Source organism: Antedon bifida, chromosome 3 (genome assembly GCF_963402885.1).
Source record: "Antedon bifida chromosome 3, ecAntBifi1.1, whole genome shotgun sequence".
NCBI lineage: Eukaryota > Metazoa > Echinodermata > Crinoidea > Comatulida > Antedonidae > Antedon > Antedon bifida.
Window position 1 is genome coordinate 1,643,835 of NC_136228.1, and position 15,297 is coordinate 1,659,131.

The window sequence follows — 15,297 nt, forward strand, 5'->3', positions numbered from 1 at the left end:
TCCAGAAGCAGGCCCTAAAACATAAACGATTTTTTAAAATTGTCTTTTTTCTTGCATTTTTCTTCTGTTTACATCAGCATACACACACTGATTCAACATAAGAATTAATGTGTAGTAGGCCTATACAATTATAGATATAGTAAATTCCAGACCAGCTGCTGATCTCTACAATTTGGAATTAAATCAATTTATCACACACAGTCACACATAGGATATTATCAAACTAGATAAGAAAACAGATCACGCCTACAATGAATGAGGATACTTTGAAAAAATAATGATATAAAACTAAATACGACAAACATTGCAGCTTAATAGGCCTATTTGTTTGTGTCTAGCTGACAGTAGGATGCAACGTTTATGTTCCGATATAGACAGGTTTATGGTTCTTGCATCATACACATTATTAATCTGTTCAGTGCCATTTTAATGGAATATCTAGGTAGGCCTACGGACGGATATTTTGAAAGCCTGTAATGGAAATTGAATTACACTATACCGTAATTTTGCAGATTCAATTTTCATCTTTAAAAGCAAATAGAGTTTACTTTGTAGGCCTTACTGGTACATTTAACAAAGATCCACAATTCAGAGTTTTACATTGATGTTTATATTATTTGTCACAATTTTACAGTAAGAGTAGAAAAAAAAACATTAAAATTAGGCCTACTGTACATACGATGGAGAAAAAGAAGGAGAACTGTGATTGTTATAAAAGAAAAATTAGATATCATAGGTAGAACAAGAAGAAGAGGAAGGAAAAGGATAGCTATGATTGATAAATCAAAAAAATAAAATACGTATTCTGAACTAAAAAAAGAAGCACTAAATAGAGAAGTATGGAAAAAGAAGACTGTAATGGACCTGCCAAATGACAAGGTAGGTAGACATAAGAGAGCTTTAAGACAGGTTCCACCAGGAAAAAAGTTGTTATAATATAATAATAATATATACAGTTTGGATCAATGTTCATAGACAGAGACGAACAGGGGTTACAGACGGTACATACACTACACAAGAGACAAACAAATAAATAAGGGTAAAAGAGGTGTTTAAAATAGGTCAAAAATTTGGGTGAAATATTAAGTTGGTTTGTATTTTGATATTAGGAATTTTTTTGTATTTTGACTTAAATGTGATGAAACTATGATCAAATAAAGACTTGTTAAGGGAGTTCCATAGTAAGGGGCCTGTGTGGATGATTGGATTTCGGGGAGAGTTTCGATTTAGGTTAGATTGGACGTTGCAAGCAATTTATCTGGCTGTTTAGTGTTATAGTTTGTTTATTTATGATTAAACCATTGCACCATGTTTGAAAGGTGAAGTGTCTAAAATAAATGATTAACTAGGCCTATAGTTATATTTTAAGACTTGTAAAAACCAATGTGTAATGTGTGACGCAGTTGGAATTAAATAATTAGGTGATCAGCGGTTTTGTGTCATTCAGTAAGGAGCGGCTCGGGCTGGTGGTGGAACTACAACTTCTTTCAGCAAATACTCTAAAATGTATATGCTGTACATTAAGATACCTGAGCCTCCTTTGCATGTGATTGGTAACCTTGATGGTACAAGAATTGTAAGTTTATTTATCTGTTTAAAATTAGACCTCTGTGTACTAATTAGGAGGATATGGAACTTTTTAGTGCGCTTAAATATGGATTAGTTAACAAAATGTTGAACTCATTTGATTTAGGAGAAAGCTTTGAACATTTAATATATGAAGAGTTTTTCAAATTTAATGTTTTTCCTTTTTTTTATCTCACGTCTGCCGTGGTCATATCGCGTCTATATTCAATCCAGTCATGGGTATTTGGAGCTCATTTCTAAATCATGGATTTTGTTCTCCATCTTGAGATCTTGTTAGCAGTAAAATATAAAAAAAGGATATATTGAAAAAAAAAAGTGTGTAGTAGACGGAATATTTATCGGTGTGGCGCCTGTCTCATAGGATGCCTTGTATCGTAAAAATACGTTTTAATGTATCGTATTGTTTAACTCGGTAAGATAATCTCGGGAGATATCCATGCGCGCAATCATTTGTTATATTTTGTTACATTTGTGTTGTACATGTGTGAATCGGGTATTATTTAAATGTTTAAATTAGGCATTACACATACATATATGTTAATATAATCGATTAGAAATACTTTTAAAGTATTATTACTGTTAGAAAAGGCAATTTTACAAGAGTATTCCTTCGAAAAAATTCCACATCAATGTGCATCTTGCCTAATCACCTATTCATAAAGCTATGATCTGATTGGATAATTGTTATCTTTGTCGTTGCGATTCAGTAGTTAAAGTACGTATTTACCCAGAGTTGTAGTGGGTAGATGCATAAAGCCCGGCATGCGATACGATATCTGTCTTGAAATGTATGTTGTGACGTGTGTGAATGTTGATGTTTACTTATAAAATGAGACGAATATAGAGTCGGATAAAGTGAATTTTGAGATAAAATACAGATATATAAAAATGAATTATAATTTTTTTTACAAGTTTAGCTCTGTCTACATTATTAACAACAACATGTGATGTGCTTATTATATGGATACAATGATGTCATATCACTACCATATTTGGCATATCGCTACCATATTTGGGCACATACACTTTTTGTTGTCACATACACTTTGATGTAGACATAGCTTTAGTTGATACAAGTTTTTATTTAATTTTTACAGAACAATTTTGGTGTAAACAAATCAATTACTGTACAAGCCTAAAGATCAACAACATGGCATCCACTGGTGGTAAGAGCATCATATAAACTTACGTCATATACAAATTATATAAATCGTTGAAAATATGAAATATAAATATTATCTCAGATTAATCTTTTATATTTCTTATATTTAATGACATAGTATATCATAACTGTGTTCTTATATCTTTATTTCTTATAAAGTGTTATATAATTAATGCTTATTGTCATACTTAACCTGAGACAACATTAATAATTTGATTGTTGTCTCAGACTAATATCTCTTGAAATAATAGTTATTAATCAACAGTTATACAGTAGATTTCAACATAAAATTCTAATCTGTAGGATTCTAGACATAGGCCTACTTTGTGTCAGGCTTTTGTTTGGTTTGTTTTATTTGCATCTCAAAGTTAGCTAACACTAACAATATGGTAGACTGCTAAATATTTGCTTTGAAACAGAGAGAGGGAGAGAGAGCCGTGGTTTGTAAAAGACAAACTATTGTTTTGTGTCGGACGGCTCCTCGTAACTGTCAAAACAACACGATACATTTTGAACTTAGAAAACAAAAAACAATATTTTGCATTGTATTAGGGGTCAAACCAACACCAGATGGGGATTTGAGTATTTTTTATTCAGTAAGTGAGTTAAGTGAAATTATATAATAATTGTTCTGTCATTAAACTTACTGCCGGAGTAGATCAAAGTATCCATACGTGTACTTGTACGTTGATTTGGCGTTCTTCCTTAAGTAGTCCTGCTTCATTAACACTTATTGTTTATGTTTTACGACTACATTGCACTAATTTGCATACTTAATTTATATTATAGAAATCCCAGAGGAGGATTTCAGGCAACTGGTGACCGATATAGCAAATTGGTATGATTGGAGTGGATATCTCACAAGATTGAAACTATTATACAAAGACCATCTGAATATGTCTAACGTGGAGTTGGGCAGAGCTAAAAGTGTAATAGATCTACTACAGGATTTAACTTCCTCTGGATGTTTGTGTTCATCAAACCTTACTATTATATATGACACAATAAAGATAACCAAGCAATTTGGCTTTAAGTCAAGCGTTAAGAATCAACCTCCAGAGGATATTAAGGAACACGTAGTACTGATGTTGACACCATTTAGACAAAAGGTTTATCAACTGGGATTAGAACTTAAAGAGGATGGTGTATCCACACTAGATTCTTTATATAACAATCCAGTGAAGAAATATCAAGACAGCTGGAGTTTGATTATGGATTTTGAAGACAGAAAGATCATTGATAAGGATTTTCGAAAGATGGAGACATTTCTTACACGTTTAGGAAGAAATGGAATGACAGGAGTTAAGAAGATTTTCATTGAAGGTTGGTTTCTTTTCTATTCATTGTTGTTGTTGTACATTACATATTGATTCCTATGTTAAATTCAAACAATATAAAATCTACATTAAATGATTGTTATGAATATGTCTGCTCTATTATTCAATTCCAATTTTTAGTATCATACCAGATCCCTCCACAAACAAAGCATATGTCACCTTTCCGTTCCATTCCCAGTCTAATACAACGTTGATCTTGACTTTAAAACTCAGGTACAGGCATGCATTTTATATATGATATCTGGTTAATTGTACATAAAACAAATATAGATCGATAATTATTGAAATGTATGACCAATAGACATTTTTTACCCGCACCTGGCCTTTAAACTGTTGGATGCAATTTATACTAGATATTTGATTTATATCTTTTAAAATATATTACAATATGGGTTTGTGGGATTTTTAATTGATTATATATAATATATATTATATATAATTTTAATTGTAATAAAGTATTCAATTAATAGTATGGTATTTTCTCTAAGATGTAGAATTGGATGAAGAAGAAATAATAATGGAGCAAGACCCTGAAAAGCTATCACAAAGAGAAAGAGGTAAGAAATAACTGTAATTTACTTGATTACTTGACTTTATCATGCAACTTTATTTGGAATATTGTGCAAATAATGAACATTCGCCAACAATAGTTCAATGTTAGCAAACAGCAGTAGTATAAACAACACAAAAAACAGTTACGAATTTCCGATAAGAGAGGAAATTACTACTTTTACTACATGCTTATGCAAACAAAAGCAGTTTATATCCATAATACAATTCTCGACAAATAATTTTGTACTTTGAAATTATTCTATGAAACAGTTATTCAATCAGTACTAGTTATCTCTTTTATTGCTTGGTTCGGTAATTTAAATGAAACACACAAGAAAGGTGGTCTCATTAGAATTATTAAGATAGCATCAAATATAATTGGTTGTACGGTTAATGATTTAAAATATCTTTATGAAAAACAGGTCCATTAAGTAAAATTTTAGAATATAAGAAACATCCATTACATATGAGATTTTAAAAGAACAAGTCAGGCCGGCTACGGGCTCCTAGAGCTGATACGTCAACAAACCGACTGTCTTTTGTATCAAATTCAACTCATATTTTTAACTCAAAGATTGTTAGATCATAATAGCGCACATGCAATATATATTTTAAAGTTTTACTGTTGATGGATGTTTTAATTAATGTTTTTAAATTGTAAATTCGTTCTATGTATGATGTAATTGTGAATGTTTTACCATATTTTTCTGTCGAGGAAAACAATTTTTTCATGTACATTTTCTATATATGGAACGAATAAAGATTTGATTTGTTTTGATGTTACTGTATAGTCTGCTACCCTTTCAAACGGATACGTTGAAAAGGAAAGACGTTAAGTCTACATAACATATTGAAAGATTAATGACATTTTTTATATTTTTTAGATGACAAAATAAGAAACTACCTAGTAACCAATCAACAGAATTTGTACCGCAATTTCAATCGTTTGACACCACAAATCATGAATGCTGCATTTGAAGTAGATATAGCTGACTTGTTCACCGAGCTGGTTCTACTATCAAACACAAAGAAGGCTGGTGGTTATCCTGAACCAAACCCCATAAAATTTAAAGATCTATTACAAATAATTGAATCTACACCTGAATGCAGAATTCTTATCAGTGGTGAAGGCGGTATTGGTAAGACTACTTTACTGAGGTATTTTGCATATAACTGGGCTACTAAAAAATCATTTGAATTTTTTACAGGTAAAATACTTTTTCTTATCAACATTAGAGATTTAGACAAAAAAGACAATATGTTAGATGTTATTCTGAAGGAAATTGAAATTGACGACTTTAGCTTAGAAACAGATTTAGCAGAAGATCCAAGATTGATCAAGAAATTTATAATTGATCATCCTAATGAAATTGTATTGCTTTTAGACGGTTTGGACGAATTAAGATTCCAAAACAAAAGTCCACTACGTTTTTTCAGCAAAGAAAGATTAGAAAGAAGTTCAGTAGTAGTTACTTCTCGTTCAATAAATATAGATGAATACATTAAGAACAGCAATGTGCATGTGCAAATTAAAGGATTCGATGACAAAAATGTAAGGAACTACATTAGAAAATATTTTATACATGTTAAAAAACAAGAATTGATATTTCAACTTGAGTTGAGTTTAATCAATACTCTGGCGTATGATATGTGTAAAAACCCAATGCTGCTTCTCTCAATTTGTATGATGTGGGAAGAAGAGCAACTTCTTCCAACTGACAAAGCAGATCTATTTAAGGCTTTTTTTGTATGTATTTTAAATCAGTTTAACAGACAAGGCAATGTTCCAAAAATCTCAGCATTTGAAAATATACCAGAGGAATATTTAACCTCAATGCTTCTGTTAGGAAAGTGTATGTATCATGGATTAAAGAATAATCAACTTTCATTTATTAAAACTGATTTACATACTATAGCTATAAGAGATAAAGTAGACGATACACTTGCTTTAAAACTTGGGTTTGTATATGAAGATAAAACACATTCTACAAAGTCTGAATTGTCAAAGACATTTACAGCTCCTCATAAGTTAATAGTAGAATCTTTGGTTGGGTTTTACTTAAGTAAAGTGTGTGAAATAGTTAGTTTGGAGAGTGAGAATGATAACAATAAATTGCTTCTTTCAACGTTAGAGGATAAAGAATGGGAGAACATAAGAGAAAGTGAATATTTCATAATGGCACATAAATTTGCTATTGGATTTCTTGGCGCCCATGCTGCCAAGTTGTTGAAACATTGGATCACAAATAGATTTTCAACATATCGTTCGTTGACTTTACTTTTGAAAGTGGTTAATAAAAAGCATTTGGTGAGTGTAGAAAATGATCTTATGGATCATGTCACAGCAACAAAGTTAGACATCGAAATTATTTCAGTGTGTGACTCATTAAGAATATTTCTCTGTTATAATGAACAAAATGTAAGTGTAGATAATAATATATTTGATCTTATGAGAAAAGTTCATGATATCAATATTCCCCCAATTAATGAAAGGTTTTGTGATAATATGTCATCTGAGGAAAAAGGAAAAGTACTTGCCCACAGTTTAATTGCTGTACCAAATCAAGGGCAAATTTTAGAAAGGATTGTTGGAGATTGTATGAATTATATGATAGATGAATGTGAAAAACACAACATGAAATATGACATAAGTCATCTTACAATTTATCATAAAGTAACTTCTGAATACTTAGCTCATATTTTAACACATTCTCCACGACTGAAATTTTTCATTGCAAATCCTGGTACTCTTACAGGTACCGTTTTGAATGATATCTTATCCCAATTATTTAATTTTGATATGAGTAATAATAATCTTAGTCAAATTAATGGTGGTTCATTAGCATCTTTGAATCGTATGCATAGTTGCAATTTATCAGGTGAGGTAATAAATTGTATGATCAGAGGGTGCCCCAGCGGAGGAATCACCTTGGGATTTTACGAACTGAATATAAGTGATAATAATCTGAGTCAAATCGATGCTGCTTCATTGTCATATTTAATCTGTAGTCCTAATCTGCAGATACTTTATCTGCATAATTGCAGATTATCAGGTCAAGTTATGAATGGTATGATCAGAGAGTGTTCTAGTAGACGAGTTACCCTGAGAATATCTAAACTGGATATAGGTGATAATAATCTGAGTCAAATCGATGCTGCTTCATTGTCATACTTAATCTGTAGTCCTTATCTGGATACGCTTGATCTGCATAATTGCAGTTTATCAGGTCAAGTTATGAATGGTATGATCAGAGAGTGTTCTAGTAGAGGAGTTACCCTAAGAGTATCTAAACTGTATATACGCGATAATAATCTGAGTCAAATCGATGCTGCTTCATTGGAATATTTATTCAGTAGTCCTAATCTGAATTGGCTTAATCTGCATAATTGCAGTTTATCAGGTCAAGTCATGAATGGTATGATCAGAGAGTGTTCTAGTAAAGGTGTTACCTTGAGAGTACGTGAACTGGATATAAGTGATAATAATCTGAGTCAAATCGATGCTCCTTTATTGGCATATTTAATACGTAAATATCTGTCTAGTGTTAATCTGCATAATTGCAGTTTATCAGGTCAAGTTATGAGTGGTATTTTCAGACTGTTGTCCCTGCGTGTACGTGAACTGGATATAGGTGATAATAATCTGAGTCAAATCAATGTTGCTTTATTGGCATATTTTTTAATCTGTGGTACTAATCTGTTGAAGTTTAATCTGCATAATTGCAGTTTATCAGGTCAAGTCATGAATGGTATGATCAGAGAGTGTTCTAGTAGAGGTGTTACCCTGAAAGTACGTGCACTGGATATAAGTGATAATAATCTGAGTCAAATCGATGCTGCTTCATTGTCATACTTAATCTGTAGTCCTGATCTGGATACGCTTAATCTGCATAATTGTAGTTTATCAGGTGAAATCATGAATGGTATGGTCAGAGAGTGTTATAGTAGAGGAGTTACCCTGAGAGTATCTATCCTGTATATAAGCGATAATAATCTGAGTCAAATCGATGCTGCTTCATTGGAATATTTAATCTGTAGTCCTTATCTGTATAAGTTTAATCTGCATAATTGCAGATTATCAGGTCAAGTTATGAATGGTATGATCAGAGAGTGTTCTAGTAGACGAGTTACCCTGAAAGTATCTACACTGGATATAAGTGATAATAATCTGAGTCAAATCGATGCTGCTTCATTGTCATATTTAATCTGTAGTCCTAATCTGCAGATACTTTATCTGCATAATTGCAGATTATCAGGTCAAGTTATGAATGGTATGATCAGAGAGTGTTCTAGTAGACGAGTTACCCTGAGAGTATCTACAGTGTCTACACTGGATATAAGTGATAATAATCTGAGTCAAATCGATGCTGCTTCATTGGCATATTTAATCTGTAGTCCTACTCTGTATAAGTTTAATCTGCATAATTGTAGTTTATCAGGTCAAGTCATGAAGGGTATGATCAGAAAGTGTTCTAGTAAAGGTGTTACCTTGAGAGTACGTGAACTGGATATAAGTGATAATAATCTGAGTCAAATCGATGTTGCTTCATTGGGTCTGTTTCTGCTGCATAACGCAATTTTACCGGTTATTTTTAAATAGATTAAAAATAGATAACAACTAGAGGGTACTCCGAGAGTACAAACCTCCGCCTACTGTAAAATTCCCCTACATAAAATGCCCCCTGAATATTTTTTTTTTAAATTGTTTTTATAAGTGTAAATATGCTAACTGCACACTACAAAGTTGTGGATGACAGTGTGGTGAAATGGTTATGTATCCAGCCTCTCACAGTTGAGATCGCTGGTTCAAGTCCCACTGAGGTTTTTTTTTAATTATTTTTTTATTTCTTTTTTTTTTGTGGACCTTGATCTTTGACCCTGACCCTTCAAAATTTAACCACAATTATATGATGTGTCATTGATCATTGTGGCTAAGTTTGGTGAGAATCGGATAAAAACTGTGGTCTCTAGGTAGTAAAATAGTTTTTTGTTAGTTGTGACCTTGACCTATGACCTTTTCCCCTCAAATTCGAACTCGTCCGAGCTTTTTGGTCATAGATCATTGTTGTTAAATTTGGTGAGAATCGGATAAAAACTGTGGCCTCCAGGCTGTTCACAGACACACACACACACAAACACACACACACACACACACAAACATACAGGGGTGAAAACATAACCTCCTTGGCGGAGGTAATAACAAGACCGCGTTTCTGCTCAATTTGTGCTCCGAAATAACCGGTTAAATCTATGGGTGGTCGTCGAGCAAAACGTCATCATTACCCAAAATGCAATACACTCAGACGGAAGTAGTAAGTTGGCTGTTGTTTACATCGACATCATACATCACGACAGACTGAAACCCTTTGTCGAACAATCCGTCAGAACAAGGTATGGCCGAAAAATTAACCCTCCTGCTAGATATGACAATTAATTCAACATGATCGACTTGTCATTCTGTTGTTTTTAAAGTTTTTACTTTAATTTGCAATTTCCTTAATAGGCTTAAAATTTAAGTTTATGAAGAAGTTTGTTTTCAAATATTTTTTTTTTCGTTAAATGGATTTTTTTTAAAATCTCATTGTAAATATCATAATATAGTACATTTAGTTTTTTAGATTGTATAACCTTGTTTACCAGATTTACTCACTGCCGAGAACAGAGTAAATGTGAGAGGTTTACTTGTTCAATGCCGATCATTAATTCTATTTTTTTAAATTTACTCCGACTACGGTATGTGTTAGGCAATCACTTTTTCTTGAGTTTAATATTATTTTGTCTTTTACTTTGTGATTTATGTTATGGTGTCTTGATTAGATTATACACTTCATTGTGTTCTGATCATCATGTCGACTATTGGCACTCGATTAAGTTCCATTTAGTGTCGTTCCTGAACATGATATATATTTATCTAGGGATTAAATGACCTGCGACCAGGCAAATTCGAATAGCCACATCGATAGTCAAAATTTGTCATTGTTCTTGTCACGTTAGATTTATTATCCATAGAACTGTTTATTCCGACATTAGATCGTACCTGATCTTAACTTTCGCGTTTATGGGTTTTAAACAACCGGCGATGAATGGAAATAAACGTTTTGGATTTTATTAATTACATGTATGTTTTGTTCTATATTTGGTAATTTTTTCCTCTTCTTAAAATTTGTTTGCTTAATTATTACCTTGTGTACTAACTCCGCCGTACTTTCCGACAACGTTATACAAATATTTGAAAACATGTTACGATGTATACTATATCACCATTCTTTTTACTCTCCTTCACTTGTGTTTTTCAATCTATACTTTCTATTTCTCAATGATGGTTCACTTTTGCATAAACTTATTTTAATTAATTGCATGTTTTAAAACTTATAATATTTTATATTTTGTTATATATATATATATGTGATGACGAATTTTCATTACTTGTTTATTTTTAATTACTAGTAGAAGTAGTAATGTATTATCATCATTATATTTTAATTTTGGAATGATAGTTCATTCCCTTTACTTGATATTACTTGATTTTGTTTTTAAATTTAATTAGCTTACAGTTTTAATAATTTTCACATTTACTTAATTACTTAATTTCTTTTATATTACAATTATGTTTTATTTTAAATATACGAAGTGGGACACTTCTTTGGTAGAGAGGGAATAATGTAACACTCTGACCATCAGGTCAACAACCCTTTTTCACTATTTCTCCCTACTCCATCTATTAACATTCCTAGTGGTTTCTTCCTATCCCTAGGTACTCTTTGTTCACTATCCTATAACCCACATCCTTAATCAATTACTGTTTCCTCATCATCATGGAATGTTCCCTTTACTAAATAGTCCCCTCCCAGTACATGCATATTAATTAGGACCGTTCCTTAAAATATGGATGTACTGGTAAGAGGAGAGGAGAGAAGGAAAAGAGCTTGGTAGAATAAAACATAGAATAGAGAGAAGAAAACGTATGTAATATAGCCAGAACAGACTGTATTACATTGCATATTTAAATAAAACTGTATCTGACCATAAACCATATTTGCTGTTGGTACATTTTGTGACTGTGTGAAATCCTGCCGCTGAGACTATATGATATAGTAACGGGTACACAAAAATACAACCGTTACAATAGAATATCGCACGCACATAGTGCCTTTAATAGAATAATGAGTATTAAACAGTGTTTCGTATATTTATGTACCAACATAAATGATAACACATTTCTATGCTTAAAGATGTATTGTCCCCCTGAAAAATAATTTTTAACATTTTTTTTGTTGAATATGCCATTTTAATGTCACATAATAGTTATTGACTTCGACCAAAAATTGGATTTAAAAAAAATATATTTACCTGAAAAAACTGGAATTTAAAGCAAAAAATGGTCAAATTGGCTGCCAGCCAATGGAATTTTGGTTAAATTTAACCATTTATTATGTTATTTTATAAGTGAAAACATTATTTTTTCCGGTTTTTTTTCTACGGAAGTGATTAACTTTATTAAAACTACAAAATAACCTATTCAAAGTCTGATTTAATTAATCTTCATTTTTCATGTTTTTGGGGGACAATACATCTTTAATAAAATCATATTTAATATATTATCAAAGGCTCTGATAACCTTTGTTTTCGGTCGGTGTGATGTTTTTCTAAAAAAATTATATGTAAAACGATCAAAGTAAGATTGTTGTGCAATAAATACGCTCGTTTGGATTAAGTTTTTGTTGCTAAATTCATCGTTTATAACATAAATTCGGATAATTTTTGCTATAAAATTTGGGTTTTCATAATTAATTAACCATTATCTACTCTCGTTTGGTAGGTATTTGCAACTTTCTGAGTCCCCTTTGTTTCCGTTTTGGTGTTTATATAGGACCATCCATACCCTTCGCGAGCGTGTACTAACGCCTCAAATTGCTTAGCTTGGGTAGTCCCCGGAACTCCACCCCAAATTCCTCTTTTACTTTCGCAAAAATGCTCTTATTTATTATCTGTGATTCTTTTCTATTGCCTGCCATCCTTCCCCGTACTTTCTCTCCCCCCACAACTGAATAACATATCTTGTGATTTCATTCATCCACATACATGATCGCTTCTTCATTCGACTGTCAAAACCACGAGGAAAACACACATCGTATGCGATGGTATCTGACCCGGGGTCACAACTGTCAATCAAATAACCGTTATTTCGTGTTGCAGCTAAGAATTGCTCAGCGATAACCGGTTAAACGGCGTTCTAACACCGATTTAAATTGGTGTTTTTAACCGGTTATTTTGCGCTGCCTTTTAACCGGTTACCACAAATTTGTCCTGTTTCTGCTGCCAAGAAAATGGAGTTAATTTATTCACACCGATTTTAATCTGTAGTCCTAATCTGGATACGCTTAATCAGGTGAAATCAGGTGAGTATCTATCCTGTATATAAGCGATAATAATCTGAGTCAAATCGATGCTGTCTGTAGTCCTAATCTGTATAAGTTTAATCTGCATAATTGTAGTTTATCAGGTCAAGTCATGAAGGGTATGATCAGAGAGTGTTATAGTAGAGGAGTTAGACTGAGAGTATCTAAACTGTATATAATTTATATTATAAGTTGTATTAATCTGAGTCAACTCGATTATGCTTCCCTGGCATACATAACTGGTGAAAAAAGTGGTACATTGTGTTGTAAAATTAAACTGAATAATGGTAGTTTATCAGGAGAAATGATCAAGTGTACGATCAGAGAGTATTCCAGCGAAATCGCCTTCAAATTTTGCGAACTGGATATAAGCTATAATAATCTGAGTCAAATCGATGCTGCTTCATTGGAACATTTAATTCGTAGTCATATTCTGCATAATTACAGTTTTAAACGAGCTGTGAATTGTTTTATCAGTAGATTCAATCTACGAAGTATAAATGTGGCTCTGACCTTAATAAAATTGATGGCAAATTATTGGGATCTTCCGGTGGTTTTTCACATGGAAGCTTAATATACATAATTGCAGTTTATCAGATGAGGTGAGGAATGATATGATTAGAAAGTGTCCTAGTTACGAAGTTGAATTAATTTCATAACGCAGTTTTCTTTATCAAGTGATATGTTATCTTACTCTCTCCATATTCAACTCAAACATTCATTACTTGTACTATAGTTTGATTTTTAAAAATAATATGATCTGAGCATTTAAACATGTTTAAACATTTTATATATCAATTTAACTGAAAGTGTTAATAAATAATCTTACACAATACATAATTGTCTAGATTAATTATACCAATAATACTCTTTATGCCTTTAGAATTGGATAATTTATTTATAGTACAATATGTGATTTAAAAATAATACTGTATGTGTGAATTCGTTTTATGTAAGTTGAATAATTTGTGATTAAAATAGTAAAAGAAAATGGTTTAGTTTTTTATTTTTTAACAGCATCGATGAAAGCAGAAAATGCTGTTAGTTCCTTTAAATCGCACTGTTTCATAACTTTTGGGCACAAGCTTTTTAATACAATGTTTACATAGCATTAGAAAAATAATTAGGATTTTATGCTTTTTTTTGGTGTTTTTTACTGAAACGGCTTTTGCATTCCAGACTTTATAATTATTTTGTAAAAATAGCCTAATGTATTAAATAATCGTCAAAACGAGTTTAGCAATCCTTTGCTTATTAAGTAACGTAAATGCCTTTTTGGAAAAAAGGGAATCCTTACATAATATAATCTTGGATTTACACAATGTCTTCGATAAATCATGGTATCTATGGATCCAAATGTTTTATGGTTTAACAATTATAAACATAAGATCAACATGGTGCAGACTTGTGTGATGTATTAAACAATGTGAACAACTATTCTTTTAAAACTTGTCACTACTACTACTAATTGTTCGCCCACACCATTGATACGTCACCAATAATGCACCATCAGCCAAATTGAATCTAACCATATATTCAAAAACATTTCTCCATTCGTCATTGAGAGTTTCTGGTTGATGGTGCCCTGTTGTCCATCCCAGTTTAAAATGTATTTATAGACACATGGTCTATACCAGTAGTCTGTGCTGTTATTGAGTCACAACACAAGTAAGAAAGACAATACTATTTAAAAAAATTTACATTAAATAAATATAAAAAATAAAACTGACGTCGTATAAAAGTAAAGAATACTCTCATAGAGAATTCTTTACTTTTATACGACGTCAGTTTTATTTTTTATATTTATTTAATGTAAATTTTTTTAAATAGTATTGTCTTTCTTACTTGTGTTGTGACTCAATAACAGCACAGACTACTGGTATATAACTCTATTTAATAACAACAATGCCAAAATAATTGTAAACACATCACACATAAAACATCTAAAAGAACTTGTTTTTGAACAGTTTCATTCAACATTATCGTTGCTTTGATATAATGAGCAATAGAATTTAACTCGTAAACTCGTAATTATATTAGGCCTATTTTAAAAGAAATTCATAATTTAAATTAAACACATTATTGAAGTCTGCAAACTGTATTCAAATGTTATAAATTATCAATTTGGATTAACGCAGTGGCATTAACGAGAGTAATTAATAACTAGCCCTTGTTTGTTGTTGAAAAACGATTTCTGTTCATAAGTCTACTGTACTACCCGATTCTCAGTTCTGTATCTCCACATTAACCTACAATGTTT

The 15,297-nt window shown here is 31.7% G+C and overlaps 1 protein-coding gene across 1 annotated transcript in view; it reads right to left on the minus strand.

The window, feature by feature from the left end:
* LOC144838787 (uncharacterized) overlaps positions 1–15,297 on the minus strand; it is a 107,952-nt gene that overhangs the window by 20,997 nt on the left and 71,658 nt on the right. The window lies entirely within an intron of this gene.